Source organism: Melozone crissalis, unplaced genomic scaffold (assembly GCF_028551555.1).
Source record: "Melozone crissalis strain CALT ecotype California unplaced genomic scaffold, PUWL_Pcris_2 ptg000017l_1, whole genome shotgun sequence".
Classification (NCBI taxonomy): domain Eukaryota; kingdom Metazoa; phylum Chordata; class Aves; order Passeriformes; family Passerellidae; genus Melozone; species Melozone crissalis.
The window spans coordinates 12,883,618-12,907,936 of NW_026535795.1; positions in this window are offsets into that span (position 1 = coordinate 12,883,618).

Sequence of the window (24,319 nt, forward strand, 5' to 3'; positions counted from 1 at the left end):
CGTTAACTACCTGTTGTAGATGGTTGGGAATTCCCCTTTTTGTCAAGTGGCACCCTGCTGCTTCCTGGAGGATGGCACCCGAAAAGGTGAAGAGGAGGGAACAACGAAGTTGGCAGGCAAATGAAAAAGCCCCTCACCAAACCTAGCAAAAACCCCTAAAAACAACGAGCCAACACGGAATTGAGGGATCAAAGTGATGTCTAGACATGAGGAACAGAATCCAGTGTCCGCTAAGACCCTTTCTACCTCTCACCCTAACCTCAAAAGGTGTCGGCTGGAAAGAGGGCCTTGAATGTCAAATCAAAAACATGGGAATCTCCTGGTGCTCTGGTGAAGAGGGAAGCCCCAGCTCTGCCTGCAGACCAGCAGACAAAGCTGCACTCTTCCTCCTCCTCTGTGCCAGTCCTGGGAGTAGCAGTGGCGGCGTGACCACCCGAGCTGATATTTAATAAAGGCATTAAAAAGGAGAAAGATCTCCTGCCATGTTTATTTCACCAGCTGAGCACCTCACCTCATCTGCTGGGTGCTGTGGGCCCTGTGGGAGCCTGGCACAGAGCACATGGGGCTGGCAGTGCCCCAGCTTTGGGCAGGGAAACCCATGGAAAGCACATTTCTGAGTGCTGGCCAGTGCCCTGCTGCAGGCCCATCTGCTTCTGCAGGATTTCACCTTGAGGGGATTTGCCATTTTCACAGACCTGTGTTAAGCTCTGTGTTTCAGCAGTGCCCTCCTGTCCTGGGTGATGGAGGGGGTTGGATGAAGCAGTTCCCATCCCAGCAGGTGAACAGGGGAGGCCACAGGGCTCCCAGCAGGGACCACATCCCCTGGGCTGGCCCTCCACAGCCACTCCAAAGGGTGCAGTGGCAACCTCAACATTCAGCCTGGAAAACTCCACCGTGGGAGTGGCAGATACACCCGAGCCTCCAACACCAAAATTCCATGTGTTTACTTAGAAACCCAGCACAAAAGGCATCCCTGCCTTAATTGCCAGATCCTTTTGACTTCCAGGGATCCTGGAATCACCTCTGTAATTAGCTCTCCTTCAGAAGATGCTCTGTCTTTGTGCCTCGCTGTTCCCTGACCTCGCTCCGAGCTCCCCTAATTGCCTCTCTGGAGCCGGCAGGGCAGGGCAGGGCTGCAGCAGATGCTTCCCAAAGCCCGAGCTCAGCACTGCCGAGGTGCTCAGGGTGTTAATTAGGTCGATAGCCCAATCACCGAGCCGCTGGGTAATGATCAGAGCCTCCAGCCAGGGCTGCAGCCCGTGGCCGGTGTGTGGCTGCTCCCAACATCCCGCCTGGAAAATCCTCTGGCAAAGGGCACCGAGACCCCCCAGCTCTGCCTCTGAGCTTTTCGGGGGCCAGCCTTTGCAGGGAGGCATGTGAAAATGTCAGCACAGATGGAGATTAAGCTGTCTTCACCTCACGTCAAAGCTGCCATCTGCTGCTCTCCTGCACGGCTTTAATCACATTTTCTACAGAAAAAAAAAAGAAAAAAAAGGGAGTGAGAGGGATGGGGAGGGCTCTGAGCGCTCCCTGGACTTTCTGTGCTCGTGTGCAGAGGTCTGGAGAGCTGGAAAGGGCTTGTCTGGGCATTTCCCATGGAAAGGCTCTGTGTGGCTTCCTCTGGAAAGGCAGGAGCGGGCAGCAAGGACTCACATCCTGCTGTAGAGTGGGCAGAAGGAAAGGTACTATTTGAAAAGAAAGCAAAAAAGTGGAGCTTGTCCTCCAACACTGGTTTTGTTTGTTTAATCACCCAGCAAAGCCAAGTTTTCAGCTGATGAGGTTCCACCAGGAGCCTGCTTGGTTCCCCAGGTTGATCCCACCCCTGCACTCCCATGAACAATGAGGTGAGGAAGACAAGGGGGTAACAAAAATCCCCAACTAATGGGAGAGATGGACAGTTTGCTCTACAGTCACATCACAATTTCAGTCTTGCCTTGCCTTCCAAGCCCAATATGTTCAAAGCTAAATATGCCATTGCTAAGTTGGGGACAAATCATTTCAGAGAGAACACAGAGTTTTTGTAGGGACACGAAGACTGGCTGAGCAGTAACCATATGTGTCCAAAGCCTACGAGATAAGCTGATGGAGGAGCTTCTGACATGGCTCACAAATCACAGTTTGTGTGGAGTGAGGCTTTGCCTTCTCCTGCTGAGCACCTGATCCACAGTAATCTCACAGAGTTATCTTCAGATCTGCTCATCAGCCACTCGTTCCCATCTGGAATTCCCACAGCTGGCCATTCCTTTCCAGACAGACTTAATGCCCACCAAGCAGCATCTCCTTTTTATTTCAAATCATCTCCAAGTCAGCTCTGAATCTGTGCGCTTCATTTGTGAGTCTGCTCATCCCAAATCCTGGCAGTCCCTTCCATGTGGAGGTGTCAGCCAGCTTGAGAAGTGTTTTCTGTGTTCCATCATCAGGACCATTAATGAAAGTGCTGAAAGCTCAGTCCATAGTGCAAGCATCTTATTTTGACAGTAATCTGTCAATGATTGCTCCATCTATAATTTTCTAACCAGTTTTGCAACTACCCAATAATATATTCACTCAGATGGTATTTTTCTAGCTCATGGAAGTATCAGAGGAGACAGTGTCAAAAGCCTGACTAAAATCAAGATCTATGACATGGTCTGTTTCTTCTCTATCCAGAAGGCTTTTTGCACTGTCATAAAGGAAAATTAGATTGGTTTGACATATTTGTTCTTGACAAATCCATACAGACTGTTACTCATCCCTTTATACTCCTCTGTGAGCTCACAGATAGACTATTTGATTATCCACTTCAGTGTTTTCTGAAAACTGAAGTTTTATAGGTTTGAAAGGGAAGCTCCTGACTCTCTGTCTTCTTATTTAACATTTCAAAGGTTGGCATTTAAAAATGTCTCCTGTCTTTCAAGTTTTGCTGTGCCTCACACAGTGAATCCTTACAACTCTTGGTCAATTCTTCCAATATTTCCCCAGCTTCTGCTGTGGGTACCACACAATGAAGTTCACCAAGACACGGGCAAATAAGAACATTGAGATTTTGGGGGGCACCTCTGTATTTCTCTCAGTATTTTCTGTTTTCTGGAGTTGTTCCTTGCATGAAAATAACCCAGTTATATATGTACATATAAGTGTACATTAATGCCTATCCCAGGTCCCTTGGGGAAGCCTTGCTCTGGTGCATCCCTGGACTGTGTTATAAAGCTGCTTCCACTCCGCAGTACAAACTGGGAGCTGCTGTAGAACTTCCAGTGCTTCCATGCCCTGGTGTGCCCCAGCCCATGGCACAGTGGCATGGAGATGGCACAGGAATGGGGAAGAGCTGGTCTCTTCACTGAGAGGGCTGCAGTTACCTGGAGGCAGCAGCCTGGAGCCAGAACCAGAGTTTTGCAGGACTGGCCTTTGAGGTGACCTTCAGATCAATCAGACTGATGAAGGGAGACAAGCCCTAACTCACCAGCCTGCAGAAGATGTCTTGTCAGCCCGTGGAGCTCTTAAATCATCCTTCTATTTGCAATCCATGGAATAGCCATGTGATCTGTCCTTCAGGATAAAGGCAGCTGCTGAGCTCAGAGAGGCTGAGGAGCAGCAGCACAGCTGATTTCTCACAAGTCCAAAAGATCCAGCAGCTGTACCTGTCCTCATTTAGCTTCCTAATTTCACCTGCAAGTTCAAAAGCATTCCCAAGAGACTCGGTCTGCAGTCCAGAGCCTGCTGTCATTATCCATGACCCACCTGAGAGAGCAAAACATGCTCTGCTGTCCCCAGAACTGTGCTCCCAGGGGAGGCTAGAGAGGACACTGTTTCCCAGGAGGGATAAAAGGACCTGCTGGCCCTTTGCTTGACGGCTCTTCCTGCCCAAGTCAGAAAATTAGGAGCAGCAGTTCCAGCTTTGGGGTTTCTACAGGGAAAGTTGTGATATCTCCGAGCAGCTGCTCCTAAATTGGCTGCAAGATATTGGGAGGTTTTTTACTGGATGGACTTCATAATATAAAGAGTCCACTAAAAAATCTGAGCCTCCACTGCTGCCCTGGCTGCCTGTGCTGTTACTCTGGGATCTGCTTCACCTTTGTGCAGAACTGCCAAAGGTCATTCATTTGTCAGAGACAATCAAATTTCCCTGCTGCTTCCTGAAAGATTGATGAGGTTTAAACATCTTTTATTTGATCATCTAAGCAGCTTGTGTCTGTCTATAAATTCCCTGTAGCTTGCACTTGGACTTTTATGTTTGTGCACGCAGCAAAAAGGAGTGTGCAGGGAAAAAAGGAGTGTGCAGCATGTCTGGTGTAAAAATATCCCTTGGATTGTGTTGAAGTCCTTTGCCCATCGTGTTTTCCTCCTCAAACCATGACTGTGTTAATCAGGATCACTCACAGGGTTGTCTCAAGCCCAGATAGTATTGACAAGGCTCATTCCCTTCCTTTAAAAACTATTTCAGAAAGAAAAGTGCCTTAGCGAGCCATAATTCATATAAGTGTCAGTAGAGGTTCAGCTTGAAGATGGAATAAATGATTTTCATTATTAAAAAAAAAAAGAAAATATTTAATTTTGCAGGGGAAAAAAATCTAAACAAATTCCCCAAACTTAATAGTAATAATGAGGGAAAGGGAGGACTTGCAAATGAAAAAAGTATATTTAAATAGAAACTCCTGCTATTTTTGAAAGTCCCTTGAAACTGATTACCTGCATTGACCTGTGTCTAAAGCTATTGACAGAGATAAGCAGGGACAGGCAGTAGTCACTTCAGATTGAGTCCTGGTAGTTTGAATTAGATGGACCAAACAAGCTGGAATTATCCATTAAATCAGCAAAATCTGCTTGTCCTTTGCTTTAAAGCTTGATTAATGCTGACAAGTAGAGGACGTGGAGCCAGCCCTTCCCTAGCCAGGCAGCACAGGGGATGTGCCTGTCCATGGGCAGAGCCCCCTGTACTCCATGTGCTGGGGTACTGGGATGGGATTCCAGAGGATCCTGAGTTGTAAAACATAATTTAGGGCTGTGTGTTCCATTGCCATCTGTCAGAGCTGGGGCAGCTCTCTGCTGTCCATGGGGCAGTTTTCTTTCTCTCTCCCACAGCCAATCCTCCCTCCAGGAGATCTCTGCTGTCCATGGCCACTGAGTGTCCCTGCAGGGCTGATCCAATCCCAGCATCCCATGGGGAGATGCTCCGCCCAGGGGAGGAGCCAAGCATTCCTACCTGGATCCAATCTGAGCCTGGCACAGCACAGCAGCCTTTGCCCCCTGCATTGCCAGAGGAGCAGCTTTCTGCTGCCCTGCATGGCCAGAGGGAGCCCAGGCCCATCTGCAGCAGCCCTGGAGCTGCAGAGGAAAACTCCCCCCTTGTGCAGGATCCCTGCTGCAGCAGAGCCACAGCTGGCACTGCAGGAGGGCTGAGCCCCCATGGGATGGGGCTGGGACACCCCCCTGACACACAGGGGCCAGGGCCTGTGATCACTCTGGCAGAGTTGGTTTGTATTGCTGCATTGTTTATTTTATTTTTATTTTCTTCCCTAATAAAGAACTGTTATTCCTATTCCCATATCATATCAGGGTGCCAGGTCCTATTCTGACTATGTCAATGGTTTGGTCTTTTGTTTGTTTGTACTATTGCATTTGTATTTTTACATTTCCTAATAAAGAACTGTTATTCCTATTCCCATATCTTTGCCTGAGAGCTTCTAAATTTCAAGATTATAATAATTCAGAAGGAAGGGGTTTACATTTTCCAAGGCAAGGGAAGACAAGGCTGCCTTTCAGCCCCCTCCCTTGCCTTCCCTTCCCCTCCTTTGCCTTGCCTTGCCTACCCCTCCCCTGTATTGCCTTCCTGAGTTAATGGTTGGACTGGATGACCTCAAGGGCCTCTGCCAACCCAAACATTCTTTTATTCCACAAGTCTTTACATCTCCTGGTTGTAACACACACAATCCCTCTTCTCCCAGAACCAGCAGCAGAGCTCAAGCATGAAATAAAAAAATTGTTTCCAATAGGGAGTTTGAGTTAAACAAAAATTGTGCACAAGAGGCAGCAGAATGGAAACCTTTCAGAAACAGTCTTTCAACGCTGACTTTAAATGCTTTGAAGTGAAAGGTTCAGATTTCCCTGCATGTTTGCAGGTTGGCTTTGCATTTTTCAAAGCCTCTTCTCCTCTGTGCCATCCCTTGCTCTGCATTATCTTGTTCCTGTTTGCCCTGGGCCATGAATGATTCCAGTTCCAGAGCTGGGATATGCCTGCATGGCCACCCCCTCTCTCTGCTGTGCCCTTTGATGAGTGTTCAACCCCCTCTTCTGGGACAGGTGGGAGGGGTGGAACCTGTTCTGGAGAGGAAGCAGGATGTCATTCCCAGGGCTGGATGTGCGATCCTGCTGTGCCAGACCTGAACTGATGCCTTGTGCAGGCTGCCCTAGAACAGAGGCTGGACAGAGCTAAAGAATAAACCAGGGATTTATTGAAAGGCCTCCATGGATCCACCTTGGGCAGCACAAGAGCCCGGCCAGAGCTGCACCCAAGATGAACCAAAATGGTCCCAAAATGCAGGACCGGGCACAGGGTCTGTCACTGTGATCAGTTCTGCTCCATTTGCATCTTGCAGTTATTGTCCAATTCCAGCTTTAGCCCATGCAGTCCCACCCTGCTTGTTTTTCTCTCTGCAGCCCACGGTGTTTGTGCTCTTGGGCTGAGATTGGGATCATTTGTCCTTGGTGCCCAGCTGGAGCAGGAATTGTTTTGTCTCCCTGCTCTGGGCACAGAGCTCACTATCCCCTCATGTGAAACCCAGACCCACACACTAAAGCAGAACAGAATCTAAAATATAAAATATAAAAGCTAAATATAGGAAAAGGAAAAGGCAAATATAAAAGCTAAAACTGAGGCATCAGAACAATGAGGATTATGGTGCCATTATGGTTCCAAATCTCTCTTGGATGTACCAGTGTGGTTGTTGCTCAATGAAATGGTTGCTCTTTATGAAAAAAATCCTCATTCCCATCCATGTCCATGTTAATGAGCAGCTGACAGGATCCAGCTGCAGATCATGACAGGACAAAGGGACACAGTGACATGGTGAGAGGACATGGCCTCAAGCTGCCCCAGGGGAGGTCCAGATTGGATGTGAGGAAAAATTCCTTCACAGATAGGGTTGCTATAGTAGATAGCTATCTGCTTTTGGAAGGGGCTGCCCAGGGAGGTTTGAAGTCTCCACACCTGGAGGTGTCCAGGGAATGCCTGGATGTGGCACTCAGTGCTCTGGGCTGGGGACACAGTGGGGGCTGGTCATGGGTTGGCCTGGCTGTCACTGGAAGTCTCAGTGATTCTGGGATCAGGTGAGATGATCCATCCTCACACACCAGAACATTCCAGAAGCCCTCTCCTGAAAGAGAGGAGTCAGACCTTGATCCCTGCAGGAACCACTCTAAGCTGGTAGCACGGACCCATAGATTGATCAAGCTATTTTTACAACTAATTTTTAAGGCAATTCATGCACTTCCTGGTTTTGAGGGGCAAAGCACAATCACAGAATCCCAGGATCACTGAGGTTGGGAAAGCCCTCCAAAGTCACAGAGTCCAAGCTGTGCCTGATGCCCATCTTGTCCCCAGCCTAGAGCACTGAGTGCCACATTCAGGCCTTCCTTGGACACCTCCAGGGATGGAAACTCCAAACCTCCCTGGGCAGCCCCTGCCAGTGCCTGAGCACCCTTTCAGTGCAGGAATTCTACTGAATTGCCATATCCATAAGCCCCTGGCCCACTCCTCCTCTGGTGGAAAGGCTGCCCTGGCAGTGCTGGTGGATTTTGCTTTTCTTAGGCCCCAGCCCAGGCTAGAGAACCCTGAAATAGCTGTGGCAGCTCCAGTCCTCCTGTTTCCAAGGAAAATGCCCTGTCCTGTCACCATCATATTTTGTGGAAAAATCCCTTCACCAGGATTTCTCTCCTGGGAAGCTGAGAAGCCTCAGAGAAAAAGGAAAACAATAATTATCTCATTTGCTTCTCCTGCTTTGGAATGTTGTTGGAGATTGTTTATCCAACAGGTGAATTATTTTGACTTAATGACCAATCACAGTCCAGCTCTGTCAGGACTCTGGAGAGTCACGAGTGTTTCATTATCATCTTTTGTCCTTCTGTCGGTATCCTTTCTGTATTCTTTACTATAGCAGAATAGAATAAATAGAATAGAATAGAATAGAATAGAATAGAATAGAATAGAATAGAATAGAAAAGAATAGAAAAGAAATAGAATAGAATAATAACATAATGAAATAATAAATTAGCCTTCTAAGAACATGGAGTCAGATTCATCATTTCCTCCTCTGTCTGGGGACTCTGAAAATACCCCACTTTGCTGCATCCCCCTGAGCACCTACACTCAGGATCCCTCCAGGACACCCCCAGCACTTCCCCAGCTCCCTGTGGTCTGGGGGAGGCCTAGGCAGAGCCTGGGGAAGGAGGAGAGGGCAGCATAGGGAGGGAGAAGGCTTTGAGAAGAGATCACAGAATTCTTAATGTTGGAAAAGTCTCCCAAAATCATCAAGACGAGTATTCCTCACACTTTCCTCAGCCCACAAAACCAGGCAGCCAGGAGGTGATACATCCTTTCTCCCAGGCTGAGACCAGCAGCATTGCCAGGATATTGGAGAACTTAAAATATTTTTAAATATCAAAAACAAACTTCTCCTTGGACAGCTTGGCTTAGGATGATGGGAGAAGTTTCACAGCAAAGAATTTTTGAAATGTTTTGCTACAGGAGCATCAAAAAAAAGTTGGTTAAACTTACTGGGCCAAAAGCTTTGGTTGCTGGGGTGCTCTGGACAGAAGTTGTCTTCCAGTTCAAAAGGAAAACATGTCTTTTATGATGAATTGAAGTTGAAAATACAAAAACCAGAATTGTTGAAAAGGATGTGTTTCTCCTGTTAAAAAGAAAATAAATCAAAATAAACATTGAATAAAAAACCAGAAACATTTTCAAGCAGGGAAAAGTTCCATTTGGAAAGTGCCAGAACTGAATGCTGTGAATAATTTAAATGAAGGATTCAGCTCTGAGATTAAAAAATATCTCATTGTTGCCAGATACACACTCTGCCCTAAAAGCAGCAGGAAGAATTCAGATGTTTGTAGTGAAATACTTGAGTCCAGGGATTTGAACTGCAATGTTGGTGTCTGAGCTGGGATCCAAACCAGCTCCAAATCCAGGCCCCCAGCTCAGAGGCACTGGGATGAGCACAGAGCACACAGGAAGGCTGGGACAGAGGCAGGAGCAGCTCCCTGAGCACAACAGAAATAATTAGAATTTATTTTTGAGGCAGTTTGGTACCACGCTCTAACTCCTGGGATTTTCCAAATGAATCAGGAAAATAACAGGAAGCAGGGTTTCAGTGCAAAACCAACATGTGATTTTTGGTTTTCTTTGGAGTTGTCACAATTTCCACTCTTGCCAGGGTCTTGTAGCTGGATTTGGCTTGAGGAAGGCAGCCCAGCAGGTCTGGAGGACTGTAAAAGCACCAGGAGAACGAGCCTAGAGGAGCTTGCAGGGTTATGGAACATTTGATGGATAACAGCAGTGCTGAGGAACACGTGGATCACAGAGCAAAGCAGAAAGGAAGCCATAATTAAATATTCCTGAGTACAACCCCCAAATTACAGTGGACTAAGAAGTAAGCAAATGACACCCAGGAAGAGAGCAGCTGATTCTGAGCTGATTATCATAATGTAAATGCCAACAGCAATTTACTCAAATCACAGAGGTTTATTTGCGGTGTGGAAAGTGGGTCTAGTCCTAATCAAAATAAAATCAATGTATATTTCAAAACAGATTACTGCTGGTAAACAAAGCAGCCATGATTGTTATTCATTATCTTCATCAGCACCGAGAGGGAATAATTTCTGTTACTACTTAATTACAGAGACGTTAACAATTAATTAAGCAATGTGGTGATAGCCAGTGATTTGGGGAATGGAGGGAGGTATTCCTCCCTTACTGTGGTTTTGTTGCCTCAGCCCAGCTCAGACCATGCCTGGTGACACTGCTGGGTGGTGGCAGCTCAGGGAGCAGAGGCAGGGACAGGCTGCTCCACTCCTGCCTCCCCCTCCCCATTTCACAGCTGCTCAGGCCCTGCCTTTGGGGGGTCCCCAGAGTCCTAGCCCTGGCTGTCAGTGCTCAGCCTCCCCTGGCTCAGCCAGCAGGGCTTGCATCTGTGCCTTCCCTGGGATTCATCACACATTTGGGACTAAAATCTCCTTGCTGAGAGCAGAAGGAGCTGGAAAGAGCTAGATTGAGTAGGGCAGGAGGCAGAGCAGGGCATCCCCAGGACACCTGCAGCCACCACAGGTGTAGGGATGTTCTGGGATTGCTCACCCCTGTCTTGGTTTGAACAGCCAGGCGTCTGCTAAGGAAGGCAGAAGCCTCCCTTGAAATGGAAAATGTAAACCCCCTCCCTCCAAATTATTATAATTTTGAAATTAAAAGGCTCTCTGGCAAAGATATGGGAACAGGAATAACAGTTCTTTATTAGGAAAACTAAAAAATACAAATGCAGCAGTACAAAACAAAACCACTGCCAGAGTGATCACAGGCCCTGGCCCCTGTGTGTCAGGGGGGTGTCCCAGCCCCATCCCATGGGGGCTCAGCCCTCCTGCAGTGCCAGCTGTGGCTCTGCTGCAGCAGGGATCCTGCACAAGGGGGGAGTTTTCCTCTGCAGCTCCAGGGCTGCTGCAGATGGGCCTGGGCTCCCTCTGGCCATGCAGGGCAGCAGAAAGCTGCTCCTCTGGCAATGCAGGGGGCAAAGGCTGCTGTGCTGGGCCAGGCCCAGATTGGATCCAGGTAGGAATGCTTGGCTCCTCCCCTGGGCGGAGCATCTCCCCATGGGATGCTGGGATTGGATCAGCCCTGCAGGGACACTCAGTTGCCATGGACAGCAGAGATCTCCTGGAGGGAGGGTTGGCTGTGGGAGAGAGAAAGAAAACTGCCCATGGACAGCAGAGAACTGCCTCAGCTCTGGTGGATGGCAAATAAAATACACAGCCCCATTTCCAGCCTAAGACAATCCTCTCCCCAAACAGCCCAAAGAGTGACATGGGAGCAGTGAGGCACCCAAGAAATTAGTTCCTTTATCCAGGTTTGTCCCTTCTCCTTGGCACACAAGTAGTCAGCTCAGAGGGGATCCTCAGCAGGCTGATCCAGGCCTGTCTCTCTGGTTTGAGTGCCCAGAACATCTCAACCCCACCCCATCCCCAGCTGTCCTGAGACTGAACGAGGAACTCATGGGACAAAAAGAGGTTTGAACAGGATTTGAGTCACTCATTCCCAGAGTCAGTGTGATCCTGAATCCCACTTCCCGAGGTGTCACCCCATCCCTGCCATTCCAGGTGGCCAAGGTGAGGAGCCCAAACCTGTCCCCTGCATGGAGGGCTGAGCTCCCAGCCCCACCCCAGCTGCAGAGAGCACACACGAAGCACAGACAGGTTAAGTTGAAAGGAGGGTACATTTATTACAGCACTGGACACAGGTGGAATAATTTCCAAAGTCCTGTGTAATAAAGTCACAAACTCCTGCTCTCTATTTATCCAAAAGGGTTTTACGTATTCAGATTGTTTCCAGAATGGTTTCAACGATGCTTATTATATAAACATTAACTCTCACCTTATATTATAATTAGCCGAATGTCCATTATGGGTGTCCCCTTTAATTGGGTAAGTGGGCTTTTAGGGAGGAAGTAAGACCTCTTCCTCATGGTCAAGCCCCTTCCAAGGGCTCCTTGGCCTGCTGGTCACAGTCCAAACCTCCTCTCACTCTCAAAATCCAGTGGTATTTATGGCTCCTGCCCTTTTTCAATACTTCATGTATCATCTGTGATTGCCAGCCTTGTTTCAATTATCCCCACCTGGTCTTTGCTAATTACACTTCTAACTTAACCCTTTCTTAACTGAAATATATCTAGTTTTCACTCTCTTAGCTGCATTCCTAGCTCAACCCCTTGACTCACACAGCCCATCTTTTTAAACCCTGCTGGTCCTTCAGAGGCATCAATCCTGCTCCTGGGACTTTGGGAAGTGACTTTAATGGCAGCCTTGCCTAAAGATTCTGTTAACTCCTGACTGCAAAATTGGTGGCCCGACACCAGGAGCTCTGGGTTCAGGGGGTCCTCAGTGCTGGGTTTATTGCCAGAGACTCTAAGTAATTGTTTTTAACAGGATTTTCCTTATACTCTGTTGCAGGAAAAGTGGCCCATTTATATTCATTGTACTTTATAAATGTTCCCACCACAACAATTGCTCTTGATTATAGTGGACTTTGTTTTCCTTTGAATTTAATAGCAAGAGAAAAATGACACATGACAGAAATCTAAATAACATTCAGCTCCCCTCCTCTCTGGTTTCTTTCTAAAGTGTGAGCCACAGAATTGAAGAATGATATTGTTCCCAAATATCTTGGTTTATTTTTTTTATTTATTTTCAGAATGGGGAGAAAAGTGCATTAATGAGTTGGATTTTCCATAGTGCTGAGCAACCGAGGTTTTCCTTGAGTTTTCATATCCTTGACAGCTCAAAACATCAGGCCCTATTTTTTTGTAGGAAAAGTTTGGCTTTCAGGGATAGGAAGCTGATTGCCAAATATATATTAGGGATTTTGTTTGATAAACTGGATTCAGGATGTAATAATGGTTTTCAGTATATTTTACTCAACTAATTTCTTGAAGGAGGTTGTTTAGGAGGGTGGACCTTGTAGGATTTATGAAGGTGTAACAGAGTCTGTTTTTTATTGTAATTCAATTAATTTAATTAATTGAATTAAAGAGAAGGCTGGAGATGAAAGCATTTGGAATTGTCACCCTGGTTCTTTAAGTTTTTCTAAGCCTTCTGATGTTTACATTCTTGTAACGAACTTTCTCACACACTTTATGTAAATAACTTACTGTTTTGAATTCTTTTCTGGAGGAGGAGAAATCTGATGGACTGTTGGTTTGTCCAGTGTCATTGGAGAGGCGGCACTGTCACCCTCCAATCCACTGTCACTTTTGGAAATCTATAAATGTTGGAGTCAGAAAAATAAAGGTCCCTTTTTTACCTTGGAAAGAGCAGCAAGTCGGTGTCATGTTGTTTCATGTCCTATAGTGACAGGGATTGAGCCCTCCTGGTATCTCCTTAGTCAACATTTTTGCCATCAACATTACTGAGAGCAAACCCAGGCTCCTCTGAGCACTGAGAAGTCACTTTTTTCAGCCAGCTAATGGGTTTTATCCTCACAAACACCAAGCAAATGTGTTTTCTGGATATGAGGTGGATGGACCCATCACCTCCTGTTACATCTCCCTCACTAGCCAGGGCTGCAGGAACCTGCAGAACAGAGAAATCTCATTCCATACATATCCTGGCAGGGCTTCTACACCTCCCTAGAGGTGTCTGATTGAACCTGCTATTGCCACAGATAATATTTAGTGTGCTACAAGTTGAATACATTCATATTTTCCTGCAATGTGCCACTCACCCCAGGGTTTTGGCTGCTTTCATCTGCATGCTTTTAGTCTGCATTGTACTCAGCCTGCGTGGGGAAATCATTGTTTCCTTCGTGGAGTGAGGAGCACTCAGCCCCAGCAGCTTGGAGTGTTTGGGATGTGAGGGACAATTTTTAGGCTCTTTCTGCCATTCCTTACCCATTAATGAGCCTTTGTTGGAGCTGTGTGTTCCCACAGGGCAGGAATCAATGGGATAAATGTTGATTCCAGCTCCAGCCTCTCAGTGCTGCCCTGAGCCTCCTGAGGAGGAGCCAGCAGTGCTCTTGTGGTCTGAACCCCCAGTGTCAGATTAGCCCCTTTTCTGACCCAGAGAGGGGGCAACTGAGAGGTCTTTTAAAAACTTTTATTCTATTTTCAGTCTCATGTGAAGGGTGAGACAATACAGATGTTATAACTCACACCAACACAATCAGAAGCCAACTATTTCCTAATTGCAAAACAAAAATTAAAATAATTTCTTGGCCCATCAGCTTTAGCTACACCATGCTGTAAATGTACCCCAAAACACACTGGAAACCCTGGCAGATTTGCTCTGGTGCCTCTCCATGTTCCCTCTGCTCCCCTCAAGGTGCTTTGCTAATTGCTGCTGATAATTAGCCACAGAGGCCAGGGGGGCTGTGCTCAGGAGAGCCCTGTTGGGTACAAATGTTCACCCTGGGCTGTGCCACCCATGGCTTTGGTCACCCCTACTTGTGACTTTAGTGTAGTGTATTGTATTATATTATGTTATGTTATGTTATATTATATTATATTATATTATATTATATTATATTATATTGTAATAAATTGTGGTCATGCTCTGGCACTCTCATAGCTGAAATTTCTTGACTCCCTGCTTTGTGACTTATAGAATCTTTCAGTGTTCTCTTTCATGGCTGTTCAGGGGCTGACAAAACATATCTGATTTCCCAAAAACCGTGGGCAGAGGGTGCAGAGCAGGTCAGTGAGCAGCCAGCAGGAGGGGAGGTGGCTGAGCCACTCTGTGTCCCCTGCCTGGGTCACTCCACTGAGCTCCTGCCGGGGTCTTTCTCCTCCAGCTGCCTTTGGCTTCTTGCTGCTCCTCTTCCTCCTCCCTCTCCTGCCTGTGCCACCTCCTTTTCCGCCAGAACAGGGCTCCTGTTCTGGAGGATGAGCAGCAGCACCCTGGCAGTGCCTGCTCCAGCATCCCCTGGGAGATTGTGGCATTCACATTCTCTGGAAAAATCCCTTCACCCAGGATTTTCTCCTGGGAAGCTGAGAAGCCTCAGAGAAAAAGGAAAAAGGAAAGCAAGTCTTCTCTCATTTGCTTCTCCTGTGTTGTGCTCTCATGTGGAATGTGTTTGGAGATTGTTTACCCACAGGTGATTGTTCCATTGCATTCTGCTGGGAGTTGCTTTCACTCTTTGGCCAATCAGGGCCAAGCTGTGTCAGGACTCTGGAGAGAGTCACCAGTTTTCATTATTATCTTTTTAGCATTCTGTAAATATCTTTTCTGTACTCTTTAGTATAGTTTAGTATTCTTTAATATCATATAGTATAATAAAATAATAAATTTGCCTTCTGAGAACATGGAGTCAGGTTCATAATTCCTGCCTTCATCAGGGCACCCTGCAAATACAATAAGAGCTGACACATCTGCTCTCCCAGTGCTCAGCAGCTTTCTTGAGTCTTTTCTCTCTCCACACCATCAAAGAGCAGGCAGCACCCCCAGCTTTGATGTTTTCATGGGAAAAAGGTGGAAATCAGACAAGGATAAATGGGAGAGAGATCTCAGGCAACTTAAGCAACAGTCAGGACATGAGCAGAGAAGCTTGGTGGCCACAGTGACACCTTTTTTTCATAAAGTACTGCCCAGATCTCTCTGATACCCTGGGTTTTAAGTTTTTCTGTTCTGTTTTGGTGTGCAGCTTTTAGCTTTTTATTAATTGTTACTGGGATCTTTTCACAGGGTGGTGGAGACAAAACAATCCTATAGGAATGGGATGGGGATAAACTGATACCCTGGGTTTTAAGTTTTTCTGTTCTGTTTGGTGTGCAGCTTTTAGCTTTGTATTAATGTTACTGGGATCTTTTCACACACCAATCCTATCCTAGCTGGAGACTCAAGGACAATCTCCTCAAACTTCAGGCTCAAAGCATCAACAACGTGAGAAGAGGAGGGTGGGCAAGCAAGCAAGGAGGATGAAACCTCATCATTTGAAGCTGTTAATTGGGCAGTGAACTCCTGTATGCAAATGGACTAAAACTTATCAAAATGTGAGATCTCATGGCCAAGCTCTCTTTTGCTGCCATCTTGGAGCCATCCAGATACTGCCAGGGTGAGGCCTTTGAAGGCACCTCAATAAATCTCCACTTTATTCCTCTGAACTCCATCCAGCCTCTGTTCCAGCTCCCTGAGACATTATCCTGGGTCATCCCCAGTGTCTGTGGTGCCTCTTTCCCCCATGGGCAGTGCCTGTGCATGGCGCACTCCCAGCTGCCACCTTCCAGCTTCAGAACATTTGCCAGCACTGAGTGTCCTGCCATGGCTGTACAGTTTGGGCTGTCTTGGACACCATGGTCAGAATGCAGTCCTGTCTCCCAAAATCAATGTGCTTAAGGAAAGAGCTGATGAAGGATGAAGGGAAAAGGGCTGCTGAGAGTCTCCTTTGAGTGTCTCTTTCCAGGCTGGCAGAGCAGGATGAGAACTGGGTCTTGGATTGCTCCCAGCCTTGTTCAGGGCAGCAATTCCAGCCCAGGGGCTGAGCAGAGGTGGTGCCACAGCTGTAATGAATGGGGCTGGGAGGTTGTTCAAGGGAATGAACAGTTCACAGAAGTCTTAGGGTTGAAAGGGACCTCTGGGGATCATCCAGTCCAACCCCTCTGCCCCCAGCAGGAGACACACAGGTGATTTTGGGATGTATCCACACCCTCCCTGGGCACCTCTTCCTTCCTCAATGTAAAGAAATTCTCCCTCTTGTTGAGGTGGAACTTCTTGTGGTTTAGTTTATGGGCATCACAAATCACAAAAAAATGTTTGTTCCACAAAAAGCTTTGGTTTGTGGGGAACAAGCTTTACCTGCCTGGGAGCCACAGTGGCTGGAGGCAGAAAGAGACATCCCACCAAGGGCATTCCTGTCTCCCCAGCACCTGGAGCACCTCAGAAGTATCCAGGCTTCTGTCCCTGCACGATGCAGGGAATGCAGGAGGCTGCACTTCAGGGAAAGCTGTGGAACAGGAGGAGCCAGGCTCTGAAACACAACATCCCCTGAGGGCCAGACCTCCCCCTTCACACACTCTGAGCAGCAGGTCCCTGGGCCGTGTCCCCTGTCCCCTGAGGCCTGGCCTCAGACAGCCCTGGAGGCGGTTCTCTCTCTCTCATGAATTCCATTTTGGGTTTGTGAACACTTTGAGGGACTTGAAGCACATCTTGTAATGCGCTTGGCTCCTGCTGGGGATGCCCTGCCTAAGAGCTGCTGAGTGCTCTCAGGAGCACAGATCATTTTAGAGGAGGACTCTTCTCTCAGCCAAGGGTTTCCAGGCTGGGAAATGAAGGAACCAGGCCTGGCCCTGCCCTCTCTGCCCAGCCAAGACCCTCAGAGAGGCTCATTCCTCACCATCCAGAGCCCTTGTACCATTCCAAGGCGTTCCTTGTCCCACCAGCTCCCTTCCAATACCACCCAAGAGCTGAGCCAGAGCACACCTGGGACACCATGCTGTGTGCCACAGCCAGCATTTTGGGAGGAGGCTGGCCTGGCTCCTTGATAAAGGTTTTGAGCTGAATCTGCCCCTGGCCCCATCCCTGCTCAGTCCCACAGGGCACCCCCAGCTCAGACACACCCTGTGGAAGCATTGGAGAAGACAAATGTGTGAGTATTTCTCAGCATTTTAACATGAAGACAGCAGTGCTGAGCAGGCAGGAGTTCTGTTTGATCTCTTTGATCTATTTAATTGCATTTCCCCCTTGCCTATGCATCAGATTTTTTTGTATTTCTGCTTTCTCATGCCTGTGCTGACCAGTCACAGAGATTCTGCCAACACCCAGCAGACCTGGAATCCCAAAACTCCCATCACCCAGAGCTGGCAAAACCAAGGCAAAACCTGATCAGAGAAGCACAGAATGGGCTGAGATGGAAGGGGCCCTAAAGACCACGAGCAGGAAAAGTCCTGTAAGGCCTTGGGGGGCAGGGATCCCCCCAGCCCTGCTGTGCCCCCCACCCTGGGGGTCTCTGTGCTCTAAGGAGGCTCCTCCTGCTCCTCCTCCTGGAGAAAAGGAGACTCAGGGCTGCCCCCATCACTCTCTGCAGCTCCTGAAAGGTGCCTGTGCTCAGCTGGGGCTGGGCTCTGTCTGCAGCAGCACTGACACAGCCAGAGCACACAGCCTCAGGCTGCACCAAGGGAAATACAGGCTGGAGATTGGGAAAAAGCTTTTACAGAAAGAGTGATAAAGTTCTGGAATGGCTGCCCAGGGAGGTGGTGGAGTCCCCATCCCTGGGTGTGTTTAACAAAGCCTGGATGTGGCACTGGGTGCCAGGGTTCAGTTGAGGGGTTGGGGCTGGGTTGGACTCGATGGTCTGGAAGGTCTCTTCCAACCTGGTCATTCTGGGAATTCTGTGAAATCCTCCCTTGGTAGAGCATCTCCCAACAAGCCTTTGTTCCCAGGGAGGCTCTTGCAAAGAGATGCAGTTTGGTGTCTCCAAACTGATGCTGAGTTTCAGGTTGTGCTGGTGACCTCCTTCCCTGCCTCCTCCTGCAGCTCTTGGCTCTGTCTGGCTGCCAAAGACACAAATCAGACTTGCAAGAGTTCAGGGCTATTGCCCAGGTAATTATATTTACCTTGGAGTCTGGCTCTGTTAGGACTGAATATAAACCCAGGCTGCAGTAGGGTGATCAGTGACTGTCCCTGCATGAATTTATTGCTCCTGTGGAGTGACACTTTGTGTTGTTATCTGCTGCGGGTTTCAGCCTTTTAAATCATGCTGGAATTCAGGACACATTTGGCAGCTAAATCCTAATGGGTTCATTCCTTGTCCCACCATTTCACCATCTTCCCATGCAGGTTTCTAATTACAGATGGGATTTTGACAAGTCACTTTCTCTGTAATGGCAAATTTAAGCTCCCTGATGTGAATCAGAGGAAGCCACGATGATTTTGCAACGCATATTTATTAAGGGTAGTGGTAGCTGGAGTCACTTTCTCTCCCCAGAGCTGCATTCTGGAATTTATCTGTTACAAGTTCTGATTTTTAGTGAAAAATGGATTTTACCCCCTCACACACACAAAGCAGCATAATCCCCATTGCTGTTGATACAGAAATGCTCCTTTTGTGAGCATGCAGAGGACACCTGCCAGTGTCCAAGAGCTCCAGGGGCTCCAAGAGCTGGAGAGAGACCTGGGACAAGGGCCTGGAATGCCAGGACAAGGAGAATGGGTTCCACAGAGCAGGGTTGGATGGGATATTGGGAGGGAATTGTTCCCTGTGAGGGTGGGCAGGCCCTGGCACAGGGTGCCCAGAGCAGCCGTGGCTGCCCCTGGATCCCTGGCAGTGCCCAAGGCCAGGCTGGACAGGGCTGGGAGCACCTGGGACAGTGGAAGGTGTCCCTGCCATGGCAGGGCTGGCACAGGACAGGATTTAAGGTCCCTGTGAAGCAGCCCCTGCCAGCCTCTCCACCCTCACAACCCCCTCCCCACAGCTGTTTTAGCACCTCTGCAGACTCACACATCTAGAAAATCCCAGGGTCCCTGGCCACAGGATCCCTCCCTGGCTCCACCAAACCCAGCGTGGACCTTTCACCCTGAACAGAGATCTCTGCTTTGTGTAACAACATTTGGGCACCTCTTCAACTCTTCTTGTCTCGGGATCTCTAGCTGGTCAGAGTGACCCCAAGAAAAGTTGGAAAGTCTCTTTTCCCAGCCTGGCGCTTGAAGAAGCAGTCAGGGCTCTTAATTTCTCGCTCTCAAGGTTGTTCATTGTTCCTTATCTATAAAATTCTTTCTCCTGGCCTGCCGAGGTCCATCCAGCAGGACAGTTCCACACACTCTGCCTGCCCCAGGCAGTGTTATGTCTTTATACTAAAAACTACATGTACAATGTTTACAATTACTTTCCAAGACCTATCACCTGTGTTAGACACTGAGCTTCTACTCTAAACCAATGTAAGTGCCACCATCACAGCAGAAGATGGAGGCCAAGAAGAAGAAGGAGAAAGGCTGGACACACCCAGATTCCTCCATCTTGCCCCTTGAACCCCCATTCTAAAACCCCCAAAATCTACTTTTCCACCTTGTGATAAATTCACTATCATTCTACTTAATTTGCCATGGCTTGCAGATCTTCATCTAAGGTTGGTAATTTGCTCCACGGGTCATAATCAAAACCACAGGGGTATTTTGGGCTCTGTGGCAGGGTCTCTGAGCCCCCTGGCAGGGGTCTTGGCTGCTCAGGACAGCCAGAGGGATGTCCTGGGTCCTGACATTCTTTTGGCCAAATTTCTGCCTTGGTGCCTGAATTGCACGAAATCCTTCTGCTCCTCACACCAGGGCAGCTCTCTGAAGAAACTCAAGCAATGGAGGCCTTTACCCCAGTCCAGATCAATGTAATGGGGAAAAAATTAAAATTTCAGGCCAAATTCAGAAGAAGAAATCAAGGTTCAGCTTTTGGCTTGTCTCTGCACCCTGACAATTCCTGTCCTGGATCAATCAAGGACAAGAATGCCCTAGGAGCCACATTCCTTTTGAAAATAGTGATAATTTCCCTTCCCTAATGTTTTCCAGGTTGCAAGCCCTGCACTCCCATTATGGCAAAGAGCTCAGATTTCTACATTTCCCTGTATTCTGTTTTCTTCTAAAGGTGTTTTTTATCTGCATTTTATTCATCTGAATGAAAATGGAAATGAGCTGCTCAGCTCAGGCAGGGACAGCGCTGTTCCAGCTGGGCTGCAGTGTCCCAGTGCCACATTCCCATCCAGGGAAACTCTCCTTGCTGCTGGCATTTAGGGGCTTTTCAGTGGCAAATTAATATTTCAGCAAAGCTTTCCTGACTCTTGCTCTGGGACAGAAATCCAACTCTTTCAAACCCAGAGCAGCCCAGGGTGCTGGGCATTCCTGGGACACAGCTCTAGGGAAAGGCAGGATCACTCTTCCTTGTCACCATTTGTCCCAAAAGGAGTTTTGCTGACACTAAAAAAGGGAAAAAATCAGCCAGGCAGACTTTAGGAAGTGCAGAACTCCCAGCATTGTGCCTGAACTGTGCATTTACCTTGCTCCTGGCCATGCTCACAGGCTCCATCTCATCCACAGGAATAATGCACGAGAAATAAAAACATCTCTATATAAATTCCACATCCTCTGCAGCATTTTTACAGGGATGAGGACATGACAACAGCAATTAAGCACCAGAATGACTAGAAATGGTCTCCCTGTGGTCACAGGGAGGATTTTTCAGACAGGCAAATTTAATACCTGCCAAGGATTGGGGTTTAGCACCCCTAGGACCCCACACTGCAGCATGAACTGCCCTCAGAGTGCAGCTCCTCACCTCTGACCATGGTGTGCAAACAGCTCCTGCATCCTCTGTGCAGATCCATGTCTGAGGCTGGAAATGGGGCTGTGTGTTCTGTCCCCACCTGTCAGAGCTGGGGCAGTTCTCTGCTGTTCCTGGGGCAGTTTTCTTTCTCTCTCCCACAGCCAACCCTCCCTCCAGCAGATCTCTGCTGTCCATGGCCACTGAGTGTCCCTGCAGGGCTGATCCAATCCCAGCATCCCATAGGGAGATGCCCTGCCCAGGGGAGGAGCCAAGCATTCCTACCTGGATCCAATCTGGGCCTGGCACAGCACAGCAGCCTTTGCCCCCTGCATTGCCAGAGGAGCAGCTTTCTGCTGCCCTGCATGGCCAGAGGGAGCCCAGGCCCATCTGCAGCAGCCCTGGAGCTGCAGAGGAAAACTCCCCCCTTGTGCAGGATCCCTGCTGCAGCAGAGCCACAGCTGGCACTGCAGGAGGGCTGAGCCCCCATGGGATGGGGCTGGGACACCCCCCTGACACACAGGGGCCAGGGCCTGTGATCACTCTGGCAGGGTTGGGTTGTATTGTTGCATTTTTATTTTATTTTTATTTTCCTCCCTAATAAAGAACTGTTATTCCTATTCCCATATCTTTGCCTGAGAGCCCCTTAATTTCAAAATTATAATAATTGGGAGGGAGGGGGTTTACATTTTCCATTTCAGGGGAGGCTCCTGCCCTCCTTAGCAGACACCTGTCTGTTCAAACCAAGACAATCCAAATGAAGCTTTTCAGTTGCTTTGGAGATGTGGGACCCAGCGAAGGTCCCAGTGCTCCTGCAGACGTGGTGCTGCTGGGAAAGGTGCTGTAGGAAGATTTTAGAAATCAAGGCTTAAAAATTCCAAGTGTTCAAGGCCAGGTTGGACAGCGCTTGGAGCAACCTTGGATAGTGAAAGCTGTCCCAGCTCATGGCAGGTGGGTTAGAACAGGGATGAGCTTTCAAGTCCTTCACAACCCAAACCATTCTGTGATCCCCTTTATCTATGAACTTGTAGGAACTCAGAAATAAGTTGAAAGCCTTGTTCTTTCACTCTCTACTTTGGTTGTGGTGAGCCTGTCCCAAGCTCTTCCCATAAATCAAGTTTATCATCACAAAGAAAGGTGCAAGGAGAAATGCAAAGCAAATTGCAGGACTCACAGTAAAATCAAGGAAGATTTTTGTTTAAATATTTGATTTGATGAGCAAAGAAAAAGTAGTGGCCTCTTTCATATATATGTACCACAGTTTTAACCACTAACTCTGTTGTATTTTACTTATAGACCACAAAGTTGATATTTTCAGAGAAACCAGGAACAAATCCACCTCAGCACATTCTGTGATTCTGGAAATATACCCTGCAAACCAGATCATTTAAGGTATCTTCAGTTAACAGCAGAGAATGGGACTGTCTGCCCCACCAGGGTAAAAATCCTCCTCTGGGATTTCAAGGAGGGCTCTCCAGGCCCACCTTGGCTCCTTGGCCTCTTCAGCTCAGCTCTGAATTCAGCTTTTCCTGCCTGCTTTGCTTCCCTGGCCCTGCTGCCAGCAGCTCTCCCTGCCCGTGGGTGATTCCTAAGGGAGGGAAATCAGGAGCCTGTCCTTCCTATCCCCACAAACTTCACCTGCTCCAGGGTTTGGGTTGGGTTCTTCCTGGCCTGGACTCCTGCCAGAGCATTTTTGTGCTGTTTTACAGGATTTGTAAATCCATTGCAGGGGGAAATATGTAAATATTGCTTGTTAAATATATTGTGTATGTAAAAATGGCTTACAAAGGAGTCAGGCTTAAATGTAAAAATATTAAATATTAAAAATGGCTTAAATGTAAAAATATTGCATATGTAAAAATGGCTTACAAAGGAGTCAGGTGTTGTGGGGACACATCACAATTAAAACAAGCAGCTTCTCAGGCTGGGTTCCAGTGGGAAGGTTTAAGGATTTTACAAGTCCAGTGTGAGATCCAGAATGAGACCTCCAGCACAGAGTTTTCTGCTCTAAACCAAACCACAGTTTTCTGCTCTAAACTCCAGACTACTCACAGTCAACAAGGTGATTGACTAAATAATCCTCTCTTGTTTTCCTTTTCTCCTACAAATATTCTGCATCTCTGCATTTTCGCTGCTGCCAGGTGTGTCCCAGCTCTGCTGTCAGTGCCAGGCACAGCCTGAGGTGACCCCCAGTCCCCCAGGGTGGTTCTGCACTGGGAGGGACCCAGCTGTGCCTCCTTCTTCATCAGCAGCTTTCCAAAGCAATGGCATTAATGCCTGTCCCCAGTGTGCTGCTTTTCCAGCCTGTTCCTCATTTCCACAGGATCCCAGGATGGTTTGGGTTGTAGGAGACCTTAAAGATCATCCCAGCACCCCCCTGCCATGGCCTTCCACTGTCCCAGCGTGCTCCAAGCCCTGTCCAACCTGGCCTTGGGCACTGCCAGGTGTGACCGTGTTCACAGGGGTTCTTGGATGAGGGAAGAGACGAGGATCTGACTCCATGTTTCATCAGAAGGCTGATTTATTATTTTATGGTATATATTACTAAAAGGATAGAAGAAAGGATTTAATCTGAAAGCTAGCTAAGAATAGAATAGCAAAGAATGATAACAAAGGTTTGTGGCTCGGGCTCTCTGTCTGAGCCAGCTGGGCTGTGATTGACCATTAATTACAAGCATCCAACATGGGCCAATCACAGATCCACCTGTTGCATCCTAAGACCCGTGTGACCACTGTCACAAGGGGACACTGCTCTCCAGGCTGGCAGCAGGGCCAGGGCTCCATGGAAATGGCTTTTTTCATCTCTGGATGCACCAGAGCAATGGGCTTAGACCCAGGGAGCTGGGTGATGTGGGAGAGGCTGAATGGGAGAATCCTGACATGGCTGAAGGTGGGACAGTGTGACCGTGTCCGCAGGGGTCTCAGGTTGAGGGAAGAGACGAGGATCTGACTCCATGTTTCATAAGGCTTGATTTATTATTTTATAATATATATTACATTATAACTATACTAAAAGAATAGAAGAAAAGGTTCTCAGTAGGCTGGCTAAACTAAGAATAGAAAGGAATGAATAACAAAGGCAGCTGTCCCAGACTCTCTATCTGAGCCAGGTGCCATGATTGGCCATTAATTATAAACATCCAAGATGGGCCGATCAAAAATCTACCCGACGCATTCCACAGCAGCAGATAATCATTGTTTACATTTTGTTCCTGAGGCCTCTCAACTTCTCAGGAGGAAAAAAATCCTGAGGAAAGGATTTTCATGAAAAGATGTCTGCGACAGGACAGACCAAGTGGCAGCCCCGAGGTCCCCTCCAGAGGGAGGAGGGTCCATGAGTTCACCAGCAGC